Source organism: Aedes albopictus, chromosome 1, assembly GCF_035046485.1.
Source record: "Aedes albopictus strain Foshan chromosome 1, AalbF5, whole genome shotgun sequence".
Taxonomy (NCBI): Eukaryota; Metazoa; Arthropoda; class Insecta; order Diptera; family Culicidae; genus Aedes; species Aedes albopictus.
The window spans coordinates 242,059,683-242,073,874 of NC_085136.1; the positions used below are offsets into that span (position 1 = coordinate 242,059,683).

Below are 14,192 nucleotides of genomic sequence, written 5' to 3' on the forward strand. Positions count from 1 at the left end.
TATAGTTGAGATATAATATTTTTAAACCCCAAAGATATTAAAACTTGATTATATCACAATGAGTTATAAATATCAGGGTTCATAATAATAATGTTATATTTTTGTAAGAATCTTCTAGTCAGGTACAACTCATCGATGGAGATTTTTCCAGCGAAGGAGGTCAACTAGACTGTGCGCCTTTTGACACTCTATCTTTACGCTCACAACTCGAATAGTTCCCGGTGGTGAATCGATTCTACGCCGACGAAGATTTCTCCGACAGTAGAAAATCTTCCAAAACCGTATCTTCCCGGACAGGTGACGAGGTCGATTATGCGATTCCTGTTGGAGACTGGCTTCCAGTTTCCGGGCGCCTCTACAACCAAACTCCGATGTTTTTCGCGGTTTACTCGGTCTAGCTCCCGGCAGTCTTCGCGCCACATGCTCTGCAGCTCCCACAGCATCCCCGTTTCTGCTCTGTCTACAACGTTCCACGTGTCCTCATCTCGATACATCTCTTCAACAATGTTGTCGACTGTCACGGCGAGCATATCCCTGCACATCTCTGCGAACCGAGGGCATTCAAAGACGACCTGCTCAGGTGTTTCATCCACGCTGATACGTTTGGGATCAGTCGGTGGGTCCACCTACCATTTCCTTTCTTTTTCAGCGCCGCAACGCAGGCTGGCACTCCATACCTAAGTATTGAGGTTGCAGCACTTGCCAAGATGTGCCTCTCACTACTTCTTAAACCGCACACGTTTGGCATAATCCTCGCAACCGCATCGACCGACTTTGCTGCCATTTTCGCAGGCGTAGTCAACGTGCGCGTTAAAGCTCAGACGGTCGTCGACCATCACGTCCAGGTGCTACAAAGCCCGTTGCGATGAAATTCTCTGCTTACCAATCGTGAGCTACATTTTTGGAGTGCTTTGCGATTACTGACAACGAGCACTTCTGTCTTGTGATGGGCTATCGGCAGCTTTGCATTCACCCATCTTTCGACCGTGTCAATTGCCTCCGACACAAACATTTCCACCTTTTCGACTGTTTCACCAGATACCCGTAAGACGACGCGACGTCGTCGGCGAACCCCACGATAATGATGCTTGCCGGAAGCTTCAGTGTTAACACGCCGTTGTATATTCTAAATGACCTCTGCCCTGCGTTGGTCTCATACACAAGGACTTTGTTCTGAAAGTATTACCTGAGAATCCTACACGGGCTACGGCGATAGCTTCCCAACTGGCGCTGTTGAATGCGTTTTAACGTCTATCGTTACCACGGCTCAGTAGGGATCTCCTCTCCGCTTTTGCAAGGATGCCTTCTCCACCTTCTCAACGACAGTTCGAGTGGCATCCACCGTTGATTTTCCCTTGCGGAAGCCGTACTGTATCCGTGGACAGCCCCTTCTCACTTCCGGCACACTCAGTCAGCCTGTTAAGGATCATCCTCTCCAGAAGTTTTCCAAGCGTATCCAACTGACAGATTTGGCATGTACGATGCTGGATCTCCCGGCTGCTTTCCTGGTTTTGGAAGTAGCACTAGATTTTGCACCTTCCATATATCCGTAAACATTACCTTCCTTCAGAGCATTTCTGCAACACTGACCGGAAGCCTTCTTCACTTGCAATGCTTTCGCCACGGCAACGAGCTCGTCATTGCAGACCAGTCGATTTACGGTAAGTTCCGCATTGTCCTCGTTATACGGCGTAGGTGGCCACGTTGTTGTACCGTGTCTCGGAAATCCACGCGATTAAGTTTGTCTGAGCACATTTCTTTCTGGCGTCATTGGGCCCTTCCAGCTTTGCCCTTCCAGGGGTTTGCGTCGGCTTCCTGGCGTAGCTCCTTGTAACAGTTCGCGTTGCTCTGCTTGATATCTCGTTTGAAGGCAGCTGTAGCTTCACGGAACACAATTTTGCGTTCTTCTTTGTCGGCATCAGTTCATTCTCTCTGAACTCGTCGTCTAGCCCCGTCTAGAGGTAAGTCGCACGGAGGGTACTGAGCGTCGCATTCCACCAGTACGCTGAACGGTACGGTAGACGTTCCTTGGTTCCGTCTTCCTCGGCATTGCTACATCACATACCGTTGATAACGCTTTGATCAACCCCGTTGCGTCGAAGTTTGCCGCATCGCTGTTTTGCCGAAGTGCCTCGATAAAAGTCTCCTAGTCGAAGTCCTTTGTCTTTCACTTCCGTTCATAAGTCCTAGTTCTCCGTATGAACGTGAGAGCTCTCTGGCCTATCTTGCAGAGGATGCGGGAATATCTCTCCATTAACGATGGACTACAGAACATAAAGTGGATAATGGATTCACGACCGTCTTTGCGGAAAGTACTGACTCTTCTCATATTGTACAGCTTGCTTAACATCCAGCTTCGTCAAAGCTCCAAGTATATGCTCTTGCGTTAGTCTCGCCAATGCATGTATATTGCCTTCACTTTGTATGTACGCATAAGGTACTTTTATGCAATTCAGTATCATAATTTCTATTTTATTTAACTCATTTTGGTATCATAATGGCCAACTTTTCCGAACTGGTTCATTATACAACTGATATGAGTTGCATAATGAAAAATAGTTGCATAAAGTTCATAATGCAACTCATTTGAGTTGCATTATGAACATTATGCAACTCAAATGAGTTGTATAATGAAAAAAAAATCATTGCATACAATTTTGTATGCAACTCGTTGCAAAACTCGATTTTTTCAGCACTCTTCGTACGACTCTGGCTGAAAAAATCAACTTTTTGCAACTCGTTACATAAATAACTATTACTGCATCTTTTGTGATGTAGCCTCGCCGCATAAGAATATGAACAACACGACCATAAGCTTCATGTGTAAATTAGTTGTCTGGGGAGAGTTCTACGGTCTTAAATGCTTATGCTCATGCCCTGCCATCTTCCTTCCATGCCTCGTTTTCCTTTGGAACAACATTCCGTGTATAGTATGGGTTCCTTTCCCAGCTGCTCTCGGTTTTATGATCCTTGCACAAAGTGCCATTTGTCTCGCGAATACAAAAACGGGAACTCAAGCAATAAAGTATCAACTTCCAATCGCGCGCGCGCGAATTTACTAGATCGAGCGGGGGCGAATATTTTGTCGATCCATTTCAATCGATGCCTGCCCGACTGGCTAGGCTTCCCAGCATATAGGAGTCAATGTGACATTAGACGCGAGCGTGGGGTTACATCGCGTTCGACTGGCCGTTCCGTTCGATCGTCGTTCAGTCGTTCGTTCGTTGGCGGAACCTGTTGCACGACGACAGATGGAGACCAGAGCAGCGGAGCGACGAACGATGACCTAGTTGACTGGAGAAGCAAACTCGAATTGGGGGTAATAATGGAACTATTCGCACAAAAAAAAGACTGAGGTCGTTAGATGAAAATGGGAAGATTTTCCGCATTTGGAGCGGTTTAGTAGGTAGTGCGGTGGTGGTGGGTCGTAATGGACTTATGAGGGAGTTTTGGTCGATTACTGGCGACTAAAAGTGGCGATGACCTTCGGGTAGTCTTTGGGAATGAGTTATTTGTTTTTGTATAGAAATATTTTATTGAAGCTGATTCATAGACGAGGCAAGAAATGATCCGTGGTCACATTTCAGGAATTAATAAAAAGAAAAGGTCAATCAAGTCAGTACTACTCGTACATTTATCCTGCAAATTTTGTCGATTTTTACTGCAACTTGCTCAAAAAGAATCCATTGCTTGTATTTTTTGTTATTAAAATAATGATTTTTTTTAAACTTCTGATAGAACTTCCATGATTTTTGAGGACGGCACAGCGATTGCTTTATCGCGTACTCCGCTACTTCCGGTCAGCGTTGCTTCTCCCGAAAGAGGCTATTTTGCTGCATCGGCTTACGTTGGCATCATTCCACGTTCTGTCGAGTCTCATGCTGCAGCTTGACCACCCGCGCTGTTTTGCTCTCCTCCAAAATATCTGTAAACTTCCTGTCGAGCCAATCGTTCCAGCGACTCCGTTCCGTTAATGGATACTTCAAATGTACTGCAGCAGCCCTCTTGAGAGGTCTCATGGAGCTCGCCCTCATCCGGCAACGTTGCCTCGGGATTCTGTGCGTATGTTGAGGCGACATCCGGTTGTGGCAGTCAACCTATGTTCTACCGAGGCGTACGTCGGTACCGTACATTGTTGATTATGGAGAGTTTTGGGCGTAGTTTGACTGTCCCGGAGTTTCTTCAAGGATTTTTTATTGGAATTTTCTCTTGCAAATGCTTAGAATGTTCTTCTAAGAAATAATCCAGATACTTCTGGCAGATTTACCCACAGTTATTTTCTGCGGATTTCTCCATTTTATGCTTTCGAAGATTCGTCCGAAATATGGATGAAATTGTAAGCTGAACATTTACGAGCCATCTACAATAGGGACAAGAATCTCCTTCCAACACTAAGATCATACAATTACGCATAGTGCAAGTCATACCATCGGAGAATGTCTCAATGAATGGGTCTACTGTTCTCTACACGCTCAGAAAACCGTTCTGATAAACGTGAACAAACAAACGCAAATATGAGAACAAGCAAATATACACCGTGAAGTGGAGCTAGTTCCAGCTGTCAATATGGGCGTTCTAGAAAACGTGAAATCTAGTTCACGGTGTACATTTCTTATTGTTGTTATCGTTGCTATGCATAGTTTCCGTTTGTTCCCGTTGCCGTGATTGGGAGTGCACGTATATCGGAATGGATTCTTTGTATGTACAGAATGATTTTATTAGGAAGCTTCTGAACTCCCAGAATTTGTTTTGATATATGAAATAGTTTGATACTCCTTATAGGGTGTTGAAAAAATAATAAAGGGAATAAAAGGAACGTCCTCACCGAGAGTCACATTATGTTTGGATGAACATGAGTCAGTTGCAGCTACTGGACACATACTCCACACGGCGGCATTGGCACAAATTAACGGCGTGACCCTTTTTAACCCGACGGTTTCAAAATTGAACATAGTTGTGTGACTTGTTGATTTGTGTATCGAGTGAGTTTGTGTCATGTAAATTTGTATATTCAATGTTAATTTGTGCCAATAGGGTCCTAAAATTAAAGACGAAATCTCGCTTATATTAAATAATACGATCAAGCATGGTATTCTAATCGGAATTGTACTTTACTCGAACTTGGAAAAAACAAAGGAATGGTGAGAAAATTCGAAATAAGTAAAATGGTAAATAGTTCTACTTTGACATTTGAGGGCAACCTTGTGCTCGACATTTTTCGCACTGGGATTTCAAAAATGTTCCTATCTGACATACACGGCGAAAAAAATCACTCAAAGTATGTTTTATAAGCTAGGGACGAGACGAAAGGCTAAAAAATAAAAATTATATATTTTCAACTACGGTTAATAAAAACGTCAAAAAATGAGTAAATATGTACTCTTGAACCATATATTGTGGTTAAAAACAAGAATCCCGGTAGGACTTTAGGAGCCTATTTTAATAAAACGTTTAGGCCCTGAAGATGGCCCAATAGCCGGACCGAAACGTCGGCGATGATCAGTAATTAATCAACGCAAATTGTTAGACTGCAAGCCAAAATTTTCCATCAAAATTTCTCGGGAACTTATCTAAAATTTCTACGGGAATTCCTCCAGGAGTTCTCTGGGAAATTTTCTAAGAGTTCCATTGGAATTCCTCTAGAAATTCCCGAGAAATTCTTCCAGAAGTTCATCGGCAACTACTCTAGGAGGTTTTCGAGAATTCCTGCAGGAGTCCCCCCTAGGTGAAATTTTCGGAGAACTCCTGCGGGAACTCTAGCAAAACTCCTTGAAGAATTTCCGGTGAACTTCTGAGGAAATACTGGAGGAATGCTCAGGGAACTCCTGGAAGAATCTGAAGTGATTCATCAAAATGAACTCCAGGAGGAGGTTTCCAGAGAAACTCCAGGAAGAATTTTTGGAGAATTCCTGAAGTTTTCCCGAAGCTTCTGGAGGAATTCCTAAGTAACTAACGAAGGAATCCTCGAAAATCTCCATTAGGAATGCACGGGGAACTTGTGGATAAATTTCCAGGAAATTCCTGGAAGAATTCTCGGGTAACTGCTGGAGGAGTTCACAAGAAACTAATGGGTATTTTTGGGAACTTCTATGGAAATAATATAGAAACTCCAAAATTCCCAAGAATTTCCGGAGGTATTACGAAAGACTTCTTTGAGGACTTTCCGTGGAAAACGTGGAGGAGTTCCCTGGAAGCATCTCGAGGAATTTTTGGGAAAGTCCTGGAGGAATTCTCGAGGAATTCCTGAACAAAAATTCCAAGAGCTTCCTGGAGGAATTGCCTGGAAATCCTTGGAGGTATTCCAGAGAAATTCCAGAAAAATCCGGAGAAACTTCTGAGAAAATTTCCGAAAAAAATCCTGAAGAAATATCCAAGTATCTCAACCAAATCCTGAAAGATTCATGGATATGCAAGCGTACTCTTGGAGAAATTCCCGGGGATCTCCTGGGGGAATTTCAAAGAAGGGAACACCTGGAAGAATTCCTGAGGAACTTGGAGCAATTTCCGAGGAACTCATGGAAGAATTCCCAAAGAACTCCTAGAGAAATTCCCGAAAAACTCCTCGAGGAATTTCCTAGAAACTACTGAAGGATTTTTTGAAGATGCATCTAAAGGACTTCACGAAGAGATCCTGGAGTAATTCTGGAGGAGCTTCTGGAAGAATTTTCAAGGAAGTCTTGGAAGAATTTCCCATCAACTCTTGGAGAATTTCTACGGAAATTTCTGGAAGAATTCTCGAGGAACTTCTGGAGGAATGTCTTAGAAATTTCTGAAGGAACTTCTCGATGAATTCCTGGAGGAAATCCTAAAAGAATTCCTGAGGAGTTTCACAGATACGTGGGTCAACGACGACATCGAGTTCCCAGAACATCTGCAGGGCTTGTTCTATGTACCAGTCTACAATGGTGAGATGACAGACTTGCGGGATGTGCGGGGATTGGACAGGTATTTTCCCTGAAACAGTCCATCCGAAGAGAGTCTCGACGAAGGTGCTGCTAGGTGCAATTCGTGGTAAATTTCACCACTGATAACCATTTCCACGAGGATACATCATTTGGAGTGGTTGGCAAGTATACGGTTGGCCTTTTGGAGATCAGGAATTCTACAGAGGTAGAGTACGAACGAAGTTTGGATTTAATAGTGGCAGTCAACTTGTGTTTGATCTATTTGGAGCAATCGTCGATTACAGATACGTTAACGTCTACTTTCGTATAGCGGTGGTTCAAAGTGTTGGCCAGTCGCTTCGTAATGAAACTGCCCATCGAACCCGAACCAAGCAGTGCACGAGCGGAATGCTCCGTGCTGCTGAGGTCCACAACAAGGAGAATAACCGTTTCCAGCAGGACGGTGAATGGTATGGCTTGAAGATATGAGTTCGCTGACCAGGAAGGCTCGACGACGGTCGACAGCTGGATTCGGTTTTTGAGGAGATTGGCCAGATACGACGGCGGAAGCAGATGAACTCTTTGTGATGGCGTTTTCGTGCAGGAGAGTATGCTACTTTTGATGAGAACTTCAACAATCGTACTTCGAAGTACAATTCCGACTTTGATGTCCAAAGCGGAAGCAATTCCAGCATAAGCGTTTCTGAGATAGCAGCTCACGGCACTGTCGAACAGACATTTTGGAAAATGCTGGACATTGAAAGACGAAATGGCTTTCTGGACAGGCTCAGAGTGTAGGACTTGGATTCTGTCGTTTCAGGATACCATCTTGAATGGCTTCTTCTGGGAGGGTGTGGGATCGGCCACCTTGACTTGACTTGAAGCGCTGCTGCAGATTGATGACAGAGGACTTCAACATTCGGACACGTTGATACAGGAAATTGATCAACTCATTACGGGAAACTTATTCGAGCTACTCGTCGTCTTCTCCCAAGCTCGGAGGGTTGTAGGATCTAGCTTGTAGCTTGGCAGGTTGAGCAACAGAATGTCCCAATGGATTACTGGTTCATTCAACTTCCCTAGCCTCTCGACGTACCACTGGTAGTCGTCAACCAAATCATGCAGCTCCTTAGGAGGGGATTCTTTCTTCAGTGGCCGGAGGTCATATAGGGCTTGAAATAGTTGGCGCTTCAGAAAACGCTTGTCGTCGTAGAGCGTCCCAATCCCAATTTCACGCATAGCTGTGTGCTCCAATGTTAACTGATTCGAATGGCTTGTGGACTTCTCCTTTCAGCGACTGCAACGGAATGTCCGTATTGGAATTGACCACGGGGAGGTCGATCTTGTATAATCGAAGGTGAAAACCGACCGAAACTTGTTGGAAATTGGTGCTCGCGGTGTTCAACGTTGATTGGTTCGCACCTGTGGACCGCTTTATCAGGAGTAATCCCTTGGCCTTGCAGTATCTCGACTCTAGCGCTGCTCGCTCTTGCAAATACTCATCGAACATTTCGGGGGAATCCTACTTCTCGATGTCGGACGGCACTTCTTGGAACTCGCTGTACACACGGTCAAGGGCCTCGATACGGATCAAAATCTGGTACACATCCTGGTCATCGTCGATCTTCTTGATGAACGCCTCAACGGAATCATGTACTACCATCACCACTTTCCGCCTCATCAGAGATTTGACTTCTATTTCGCCGGTATAGACATTTTACTTTATGTCTGGTGAGGCGGAAAGCAGTTTAATTCCTTCGAAAAGGAACTGTAAGCCCTGTTGTCGCACATAAGAGCGTCTGTACGTTTGGATCACTATCGAGAGAATATTTCTTCTTATGGAACACAAAATCGAGAATTTTAGCTTAACTATGATATGTGTTTCAAACACTTGATTGATTTTAACTGTGGACTGTATTTCTGACTTGGGCAAACTACACTTAATTTCGACTATGACGATTTATTCTAACTGTGAACGGAGACTGTGCACGCGTCTGACTGTGTATTACGAATATCAAGGACTATTATCTGATACTATTATCTATGATGATTTTATAAGCTTACCATGACAAACATTATTAGATGAACAAACATTGCAGTATTTTGACTAAAGGAATACGGAATACAATGCAGAATGTAGGTCTTTACATACAAACAAATACATATACACAATTTCTCGCGCCAATTCTTTACAGATGCAATTATGTCGGCAATGGCTAAGAAGCCGCTACCAATATTCTACAGTGAGACTCTTATATTCCGATTAGTGCGTAAACAAGCCCCAATAGAGTTAATCGCAGAGTACCTTCTTCCAATATTCCCTTTGAAATCTTCCAAATTTACATCCACACATTCTTCCAAGAATTGTTTTTGCAAGAGTTTTTTCCATGAATATCGTTTGAAAATCTTCTAAGGACTCCTCCAGAAAATCTTCCAAGACTTCCTCTAAGAATTATAACAAATATTTCCTTTCAAAATAGGGGAACTTACGTATTCTCGGCAGTTTTGTTCTCTTCGTCAAGGGGGGTTTTTTGAAACCTGAAGGTCTCAGAGTTGGCCTCAAATCCTTCCCAACCAAGCTGAGTTATATCCCAAACTTTCAGGCAATTCGGCCCACAAAAACCCCCCATGACGAAGAGAACAAACCTGCCGATAATACCCATCGTCACCCTACTAATCAATCCTCGCTGGATAAATAAACGACTCGTACTAAAAATGACATATTTTCGCAACAGTTAACTTTAAAATTGTCAGTTATTCATCCTGAATTTTGAAGCATAAAACTACTCTTTTGCCTCGTGTCATACTTTAATGAAATAGTAGGACAAGATATGCTACTATTGCAGTACTTTCGAACCATTTCATTTGCTACCTGGTTAATATGTAAAAGCGAACTGATAATGCTATCAAACACACTCGAATGACTTGTCAGTTTACTCGCCTGAACGCAAACAATGAGCACAACTCACCATTTTCACAACTCAGCAATTTCATCACCCTGCCTTCCAAAACTGCACCCTACATAATATAATCCCCAAGGATTGAGTGAAAATTTCATTGAAAATTAATTTCGTTCATGTCGATGCCAATGCATCGTCCATCGGCATCGGCACGACGATCGAAACAGAAAACGAGGAAAGTGCCGCGACAGCCAGCAGCCCCTCCCGGCCCGATATGAGAATGACTGATTAATTAAGTGAACGGCCCTCGGCAAACTCATATGCAAAAGTTCCAGCGTCATTAGGGTGATGCGAAAGTGAGGTTAACATGGATATTCGAATCGGACTACCCAAGTTTATAGGCTGGATGATCAATCACAGATCCGAAACTGGTCATCTACTCTGCTGAAAACATCTTCGATTTGAGCTGATCTTACGCTGCGTTCTTAATACGCTTGCTTGTTGTCTACGAATCTATTAACAACAACGTTCAACGAAAGTTAAAGTTAAAATTTCATATCATATTATACTACCATCATTTCCAAACTTTTCTTCCATCCCATAAAAGAGCTAGATCCACTCTGATGTCACCGTTCGCGAAAACAATAAGCAGCACTCTATACTGGATGGGGAAGGGCGCCCATCGAATTCCGCGCGCGCCAACGAAACGAAAAGGCGTAACGGAATGTCACACCCTCACCTTCGCTTCGCACGGTCTTTTTATCCCTGCTGAGCTCTGCGTTGCATTGACTCATTGAATCATCCCGACTCCGGCGGCTATCACCGGGCCGGGCCCATAATTCACATTAAATTTGGCATTCGCAATTTTCAACAATTCCGGCACTGGTTCATGAATGTTTTTTGTTGTTTCCTGGTAATTTAATTAAAATTCACGGTACATTGAGTCACAGCAGTGTTGTTGCCTTTGCCGTCGCCGTCACCGGCGCGATGTCACGCTTGAATGGAGTTGTTTGGCCGAAATTTTGAATTTCGGCGGTTTTTGCCTACAGTTGAATCGTTGAATCACTCCTCACCTCTGGATTCGCTATGCAACAGACTGCTGATTCCGCTTGAAAACGTTGCGCTCAACACTTTTTCTTCTGTTGTGATGAGAAATTAATTCAAAACTTCTTCGTCAAAACAATAACAAACACTTGACACTCTCGAAGTAGGAAGCGCGAGCGGAACAATAAAAGTGAGCACTTAAAACTTCACTTCACGAAAGCACGAGCAACGAACGAACGAACGAACGAGATCGGTTGGGGAGAAACTATACTGTCTTGCCGCGACCGCTGTTTGCAAATGACTGAGGTGCGACGAAGACTACAAACTTGCGCCGCGATCAGTCAGACTGAGAAGCAAACGAGCAGACTGGATCACTGCTGGAAGCCAGTAGTGATGGTATGGCGTCATCATCACCGTCGTCGGAACAGACCGTCCGCCGGTCGGTGTTGTCTCAGTAGGCGAATTCCGCAAACGAAAGAAAAAAAACCGGCCCACTTTGTTTTTATTTACATTTGCTTCGTCGTTCGTTTCGTTCGTCGCGGGAAGTAGCGTTTCAATAAAATGCGCGTTGTTCTTCGGGTTACACGACATGACGCGTGTGACAACTTGTTGCACATGAGGTCATTGGAAAATCGATCGATACATCTTTACTTTGCCATCATTATTTATTATCAACTCAGTTTGATACCGCTATTTTCGATCAGCGAAATGGATTTTTTCGCAAAGTCCATGCCTGGGACTGTAGGAATTGAAAAGGATACTGATAAAATGAGAAACAGGACAATTAGCAACGGTGATGCGCCGCGGGATAAACAAAGCAAACGGTTAACATGAACCGGTCGCGGTCACTCTTGTAAAGTATTTCGCTCGAGTATGTTGCATCATTTGCATCCATTCAAATTTTTGGAAAGTTTTGACCGGCGGAATCAGTTGGCCCGGAATACTACGATGTAAGTTCAAATACAACAATGGCAATCCTAACTAACAATCGCCAACCGCAAACAAGCATGCATGCTGAATTGTTGCTTTAAAATAGTAATTATAGCTGAACTAAAATTATGCTGTACACATTACTGTACAAATGCTATTTCAATCGAAAAAATAGCCAATGTTCAACCTTTCGTATTGGTATTAACAATGGCAAATTAAAACACTTTTCAACATAGTTTAACATGACTTTTTTCTGCTTTTTGTTAAGTTCATGTAAAAATTAGCACATGTATCTGTATAATGTGTTTTTCACAAGTCAAATAAGCGCTTTCGTTTCATCATACAGTCATGACTCGCTGGTTGGGGGCTTAATAGTTGGGTGGCTTTTTAGTTGGGACCCCGTTAGTTGAGCTGTCAGCCAACTAAAAAGTACCTGGATGTCATAATTCAATGTCAAACTGAAAATGACAACCAATCTGTAATTCCGAGGGGCGAGCTAATGAGTTTTTGGTTGCTTAAACTTTACTGATAAGCGAGAAAAAAATTCTATTTCATATTTCTTAAAAAAAAAGAATATGTACAATTACTGCGAAACAAATGCAAAACATCGGCAATCTTTTTTTTGTCGATCATTGGAAGTGTTTTGTGCTTGCTTTTGGTCCGGGTGCTTTCATAAACATCTATATTTTCACATCACCGACTGAAAATGGGTGAAAATAATTATTTCTCGCATTGGCCATATATGTATCTTGCAAAACGTATCAGTTTTGCTCTAAATGTAAAACAAATTGAAAATTTTTCCTTTTTACTTCCAACCTAAACATGATTTAAAAAAAACAATGCGCACGCCCCTTGTGCTGCTGTCACTTCACCCAACTAGCGAATCGAATTCGTTGATTGGGTGGAGGTTGTGGCTCAACGAGCGGGTTCCGACTGTACTTCGACTCAGAGTACATGATGAAAAAACACGTGTTTTTTACTGAACAACAGCTGAATCAATCTGTTGTTCAGTCGTTAACCATAATGTCTGTGCTAATTCACCACTGCTGAATAGGAGTCGAAATCTGATCATTATTAAACCACGGGAAGTTTATGTTTTGATTTGAGCACTGCAATTCATCATCTCTAGGATGGCGCAGATAGGGAAGCATGCGGCTGGCAATCGACGGGTCTCGAGTTCGAATCAGGATTTAGGTAAATTCATGTGTAGTTATTATTTCACAATATTTGTTCACAGCATTAAAATCCAATCATAAACTGTCGTGGAAATTGAAAAAATAATCATTTTATTTATTTTTAATCATTTTTGTCAAAGATGAATAACAGATTTTATTTTATTCATTACTTCTTTGAAGATATCACTAAAAACTGGTTGTTTATTGAAGAATATGTCGAAGCATTTGGACCTATTTACCAATCAATCGTGATCATTTATTTATTTATTTATTTAATTATTCGCCTTCGACTAACTTGTCGCACAGACTACTTTCTTACAGACTATTCAGTATCACTATACAAATACATTCAGAAAATGATCATCATTTGCTTTACAATACAAACAGACAATTGAACGACATTTCACAAACATTACTGAAACAAACACTGGCATTTTAGAACAAAACAATAGCAACTAATCATTGGACTGTTTGGATTGCAGATCGGTTTGAAGGCCTCCAAGTTGTTTTAGAAGTATTTCTAAACTCGCGACATCGTATTCCATCTGGCCAGGTTGAACTCCTCAAAGCACAACTTCGGAATTTCGCCCCAACGGTAATTTTGTACGACACGTAGTCCAGCGTTGAAATAATCGTACCAGATCCAACTAAACATTTTATCCCGAACACTTCCTTCGTTCCAAGTGATTCACACACCATTTGTACGACTTCGTTTTCGGACACATCCGTTGCAATATTTGAAACGTACAGTTCCAAACGCGTGTCGTTAGAAGCTCGAGACATTTGATCGGTAGCAGGAAACATCGTTGACGACAATGGAGATTCTTCAAAGCCAGATTGCCGACGCATCGAGATGTCTTCGGCTTTCGTGGATATCGATGACATTTCAGATACAATCTGACTGATTCGTTCCACTTCTACTTTTAAAGCATTCACTTCCGTTTTCGTTGCGAAATCGCTAGATTTTTTGGTATTTGTCGTTTCACGCAAACGACCGTTTTCAACACGAACTCTGCAAGCATCGCACATCCAAAATATATTTTCGTGCAGACATGCACATCCTTCATCGTAGGATAATCCAACACATTTTGCGTGGAATTGAGGCAAATTCTCACAAAACACCTCGCAGCATACTACAATATCTTCGACACGGAATTCTACCTTACAAGCGGTACAACAATTTGCCATTCTGCGGTTTAGTGAACCCTATGTCCTCAGCAATGCTTTTTAGTTTCGACGTACAGATGGCACCACCGGCG

At 42.7% G+C, this 14,192-nt stretch overlaps 1 protein-coding gene across 1 annotated transcript in view; it reads right to left on the reverse strand.

Annotated features, from left to right (window-relative positions):
- LOC109425306 (zinc finger C2HC domain-containing protein 1C) overlaps positions 1–11,147 on the reverse strand; it is a 256,497-nt gene extending 245,350 nt beyond the window's left edge. Inside the window, exon 1 of the mRNA XM_062846515.1 lies at positions 10,858–11,147. The gene's annotated coding sequence lies outside the window, so the exon portion shown is untranslated. The remainder of the gene's footprint in view (positions 1–10,857) is intronic.
- Between the last annotated feature and the right edge of the window lie 3,045 nt (positions 11,148–14,192).